This window comes from Pteropus vampyrus, unplaced genomic scaffold (genome assembly GCF_000151845.1).
Source record: "Pteropus vampyrus isolate Shadow unplaced genomic scaffold, Pvam_2.0 Scaffold37, whole genome shotgun sequence".
Lineage (NCBI taxonomy): Eukaryota > Metazoa > Chordata > Mammalia > Chiroptera > Pteropodidae > Pteropus > Pteropus vampyrus.
This window is the reverse complement of record NW_011888818.1, coordinates 5,647,009-5,653,011: the sequence shown is the minus strand read 5'-3', so window position 1 is coordinate 5,653,011 and position 6,003 is coordinate 5,647,009. Positions and strand designations below refer to the sequence as shown.

The following is a 6,003-nucleotide window of genomic DNA, read 5'->3' as shown; positions in this document are numbered from 1 at the left end:
CCCTTTTTTAAAAATGGGGATAGAGATAGTATTTACCCCCCAAAACCTTTGCCGATGCTTTCTGTCTGTATGCACTGCTCTTCCCTCCACCAGCTGCTAAAGGAAGTCAGCTCAAATGACACTTTCTTAGGGAGGGTTTCCCTTGTTTCCCTTCCAGTTATACCCTCTCAGAGCATCTTAATTTATTTATGTTTTTAATCAGTCTGTTCATAGTTTATAATTATATATGGATGAGTATGTTTATTAAAATTTTCCTTTTCTTCTAGGGTATATGGTCCATGAGGGTCTAGGTGGGGAAGGATTTTACCACTCTGTGCCTAGTACCTCATACTGTGCCAGGCAAGTAGTCTGTGCTCAATAACTACTTGCTGAATGAGTAAATGAAATATTTAAAACAGCATCCAAAACAGAAAAGCACTTAATAAATGTTAGTTGTTATTGTTGCTGCATTCAAAGGAAGAAATTCAGGACATTTAAAAGGCAGTAGACAGAAAATAACTCCTTCTAGATATTCAGATAAACTAGGAATATCTTTTAGCATAATCTTATTCAACATGATATGTATCCTCTATTTCTCACTATTTATTTAAAAAGTACATCCTATCCCAGAAAACTCTGAAATGCTATTAACATTCTGCCTTGGCCTTTCATACTATATTCTATATACTGAGCATCTCGTGTGCTGATGATCATCAAATTAATTTTTATCAAAAACTGCAAAGGCAATTGAAATGATTTCTTGACCGAGATTTGCAAAGCTCTGTGCCAGGGCGCTACTAATTCTGTAAATACTACTAGTGAAATTAAAAAAAAAAGATGATTTAAAATGATTCTGTCTTCTCCTCTGTTGCACGCATCCCAGATTATTATCATATGATGAGACAAGCCATATAGTGAGACCAGAAACACTGGGAGACCATAGCAGAGTCTTTTGTTTTTTGAGATCATCATTTTGAGAGAGTTAATTCACTAAAACTACATTTTGTCAATGTTCTTTGGGAGGCAATAAAATGGGACATTTTATTCCTTCTAAACTCAAATTTAGTCTGCTCAAAAGGCAAGTTTTAAATTAAAGCTGTGGTTTTCCTTTTGGCTCCATACTGGGCATTTCTGAAGCACTGCCACTGATCCACCACCCATGTGTGCAGACGGTGTCATTAATTAACGCTGGCTGGAGCTCTGAGGGTGTAAAAGGTTCAGTCTGCAGGTGGAAGATCAGCACTGCAACACGGAGCCTCCGAATGCGGCTCTCTCATCCAGGAGGGCACAGACAAAGCCTCGAAGCCTGCCGGCATCTTCAAAGACCTTCCTAAATGGTGCTTTCTCTTGACTTTGCCCGCTCAACATGAAGCTTTCAATCCATTACTGTGTCTGAGAGGCTCCATATTAGAAGGGAAAAGAGTCAGTTTAGAGGTCATTTATTTCAACTCCTTCATTTTGTAGAAATGGAAGGAGTGGCTCGGAGGGGTTAAACACTCTGTCAGAGTCATCCCACTGGCAAGACAATCTAAATTTTCTAGTTCCTAGGTTAAACTTCCTAGTCCATAAGATTGCCTTTGCAAATGAAGACAAAAGGGTTGTCTTTTTCTTTTCTTTTTAAAAATCTCTTTTTCTTATTCTTTTTAAAAATCTCTTTTTCTTATTTTTTTCTTGGAGTTTGGAACCTGCAGAGAGGCATGTCTGTGGTTTACAACCCTTCGCAGTTGTTAATTGTACTTGGCAAGTCAGCCTGTTCCCAAAACAGCTCAACAAAGGTTCTTGCAAGAGGACTGAGGTCCTTGTGGCCAATAAACTACGTAAAACACACACACACACACACACACACACACACACACACACACACACACACACAAAACGATTACTATTTTAAAAAAATTTTTTTTTTAAATCAGAATCTGCCCATATCCACACGCTGGTGACTCTGATCCTCTTCAAAAGCTTTAATGAAAACTGCCAGAGTATTTAGTTAAGTATTCACATCATTAATACCATTTAAATGTGGAAGTTTAGTAGAATTATCCAGAGTTTCCAAGAAAGGGCTTACCAAGCTTCACTTCTTAGTGAGCATTTTTTTTTTCAGAAATTATAATTATTATTCTTTCCTTACTACCATAATTTCACATTGGATTCCTTTTTTCTGCTGTTATACGTAGTGCTGTGAATGGAATAGCTTCTACGTCAGATGGGCTGCCTGCCTTAGGTAAAGCCCTCCAATGTCCTTTTTCAAATCACCTATATCTTAGCCTTTTGAGGCAGAAAGAAAGTCTTCTGTGTTCTTGCAAAACATCATGTACACGGCATGTAGAATCTTGGGTTATTTCAAATACACCAGAAATATATTGGAGCATTAATGAACCCCCTTTCCATGAATTTCTGAAATAGGCTAAGGGGTTAGTTTTCTTTCCTCAGAAAATTTCTCAGAGGCAGCTAAGCTGGTAGATAATCCTCCAGGTAAATTGGGAGACCAACACACTGAATCCCGAGAGGTGAACATCCTCACTGATCCTTTACGTTTGAAATTATGTTCACCTTCTTTTCTCAGATCCTTTGGTACTCAGATACGTCTCATGTGGTAAGACATTTCAATGTGTGAAAGGAACTCTAACAGTTTTACTTTTCAAAACCAGTCTTAGATCAAATAAGGGCTGCAAGTCCCTTAACATTTAAAATTCTCGTCCACAGCAATATTCTGAAAGTCCAGATGAAGAAAAGACATCCTACTGGCTAAGCCTGAAAAACACCAAATAAACACGGCTGCTCTGGAAACATAGATTGTTATTATTTTTTGCCTGTGTTCATATCCATGGTAATAAAAGGTACTAACCATCTATTTCTTCATTCTGGTTTGTTAATATTTATCTTCTAAACTGCCATTGAGAATTTCTAAATGTGAATATGAGGATGCTGCTATCTTTTCTATCCTTTATATGTCTCTTCTCGCATCACTTTGGGGCCTCCCTTTCTGGCCACCTGAGTCCCAGGACTTCAGGACATGTCCGACTATTGCCTAAATGCAAGGTCCGGCAGCTACCCACGTGCCACATGCCTCCCAACAGATGAGCAAGATGTGCACATTGGTCAAGCAAATGACCCACTATGTTTCTTGGGGAGGCCAAATTCTGTCCTTTCCATTTTCAGTCTCTGCATCCACTCAATCCACATTAGTCTTTGGCTTAGACAATAATAGAGTCTCATTTTTAAGTCTGAGTTTTGGTCTGTCAACCTCATCTCTTGTCTCTTGCCAATCTTCTCATCACTTTTAGATGCATATTTTTCAAAAATAACTTGGATCAGACTAGTATGCTGCTAAAAACATTTTGATATTTTAATGATGCAAACATCCAAACTCCTCAGTATGGCCTATGACACTCATAGGTCTGTTCTCTTTCTACTTCACCGTCAGTAAATTCTTTTTCTTCCATACCCACTTCGCTTCAGTTTCTTCTTTCCAATCTCTGAGCACAGAAAGCTCTTTAGGTCTCGAGGCTGGCTAGACTCACTCTCCCACAGCTCTTCACAGGTCGGATTCTTGTTATCCTTCATGTTTCTTCTGCAATGTCCTTTCCTCAGAGAGAAGCGATGGCAGAGATGGCCACATCCCCAACAACATTCGTGTTCCCTTTCCATAGCGTATAGTTGTCTCTGAGAAGTGGCTGAGCCAGGGACCACATTTGCCAGTTCCTCTTGCATCTGGATGGAGTCTTGTGAATAGTTTTCACCAGTGGAATGTGTGCAGAAGTGATGTGGCCATTTCTGTGCTGCAGGGTTTAAAAAGTGGCCTTGGCTTTTTTCTCCTCTCTGTTTCGGTCCATTGGCTGAAACAAAAGGAAGGACTCTGAGTTTCTAGGAGTTGTTAGAGACAGAAGGGGAAGAGAGGAGCTTGGGTCACTGAATCACTATGTGGAAGGCTGCCTACTAAACAACTGATTGGATTATATGTGAGTGAGAAAGAAAAATCTTTTGTGTTAAACCACTGACGTTTTGCAGCTTATCTGTTACAGCAGCTTCTAGCATTACCTTAAACTAGACCAGAGGCCTTCTCTAAACACTATGGTAGGATATCCATACTCTCCAATTCGGGAAAATTTCTTGGGGTATTCTGGAACTGACCTCCAAAGAAGGACGGGGCCCAGAAACCAAAGAAAGAGGCTGACAAGTCCAGAATTAAACAGAGTTCATTAAGGGAACTTAAGGACAGAAGCAGAGTCTTGGGCAACAGCAAGATGGTAGATCTCTGTACCTGAAAGGGGAGGGGCCTTGATATGTACATACAGCCTCCGGGAACACAGGTGGCTTATAGACAAGTGGCACATGCTTGTTAAGAGCCATATATTCCAAAGCAGTAAACAACTTAATGGATCTACTTATCTAGGTAAGAACATGCCTTTCAGGTGTTATGGGCCCACCTCTCTCCAGCAGTCACTGAGAATAACTTGCTTCTTAAATGGCATTGGTCATATCAAGCACTAGAAACCTTTTTGCCTAACATCCCCCACCCCTCATTATTCTCTATCACTGCACTTTATGCATTTTTTCATAGTGCATATGACAAGTTATACTTATGTATTTATGTTAATTTTCCTCTTTTGTATCCTCCACTAGGCTATATATTTCATGCGAGTAGGAAAAGTATCTATACCCAGTGTCTAATACAGCACCTGAAACATTCATAGGTACTTAATAAATATCAGTAGAATAAATTCATAAGTAAGAGAATAGAAGAAAAAGTGACAGTGATAGTGAACCTAAAAAAGGTACAAAAAGAAAAGGTATCACCAATGGGGCCCAAGAGTGGAAGCTTGAGGAGTTAAGTGTAAGCTTGGAAGTGAAGATGATCTACTCATCAGTTTGCATACCACTAAAAATGATGTTAACAGTTAGAGCGACTAATCTTGTAACAGTAGAAGTGTTTACAAAGAATGCAGAAGCAACTAAAAATAATAATGATACCCTTTGCTTGTATAGTTTTTTACTGCTTATAAAAGAACTTAGAGAAATGCTACTTCCTTGAAAACGAACTAATATTTGTTAAATTAGATGCCAGAATGGTAAATAAAAGTACTCACATATTTTTAAGTGTATTCTCTTAGGATATATGAAAATTGGTCTAATATCTATATGGTAGGTTCAGATATCTTAGTGTTTTAGGGCTACCATAATAAAATAGGGTCATAACTTGTTTTATTGCACTTCACTTTATTGCACTTTATAGGTGTTGCATATTTAAAACTTGTAAGCAAAACCCTCTACAGCAAAAAAAGATTAAGATTTGCTTTAATGTGATGCTCACTTTATTGTGAGTATTATGTTGTCTGGAAACTAACCTGCAACATCTCCAAGATGTGCCTGTATCACAGACTGTGAGGCTTAAACAAAAATTTATTTTCTTACGGTTTTGGAGGATGAGAGTCCCAGATCAAAGTGTTGATATACTGGTGTCTCCTGAGGCCTCTCTTCTTGGCTGACAGATGACCGCCTTCTCACTGTGTCCTCGCATGGCATTTTCTCTGTGTGTACGCAGCCCTGGTGTCCCTTCCTTTTCTTATAAGGATACCATTCACATTGAATTAGGGCCTCAACTTTCTGACCTTACTTAACCGTACTTTTTAAAGGCCCTATTTCCAAACACAGTCACACCGGGCATTAAGGCTTTAACATATGAATTTGGGGGAGGCATAATTCAATCAATAACAGGAGAGAAACTCCCCAAAAGAGAAAAGTTAACTCTAAAGATTTTAGGGTTTGTGCCATCTCCAGAAAATCTACGCCAGATTTACCTTAAAATTTTGAGGCTCATCTTTAAAAAACAATGTCAATATATTTTGGTGAGCCCCCTAAATTTCCTATTAAGGCCATGGGTGCTGTATAAAAAGAGTCTATACATGCTATTTGGTATCTAGAGATTTATCTAGGCTCTACCTCCAATAACATCCTGAGTACATTCTTCTTCTTGTTCCATGTCCCTGTTGCCTTATTGCTGGATCCTAGCTCTCTGCTCAGCCT

General features: G+C 38.9%; 1 long non-coding RNA gene across 1 annotated transcript in view; it reads right to left on the bottom strand.

Moving 5' to 3' along the window:
* Window positions 1-1,916: 1,916 nt before the first annotated feature.
* LOC111738349 overlaps window positions 1,917-6,003 on the bottom strand; it is a 4,645-nt gene continuing 558 nt past the window's right edge. The window contains exon 2 of the long non-coding RNA XR_002779821.1: window positions 1,917-3,815. This is a non-coding gene — a long non-coding RNA (uncharacterized LOC111738349). The remainder of the gene's footprint in view (window positions 3,816-6,003) is intronic.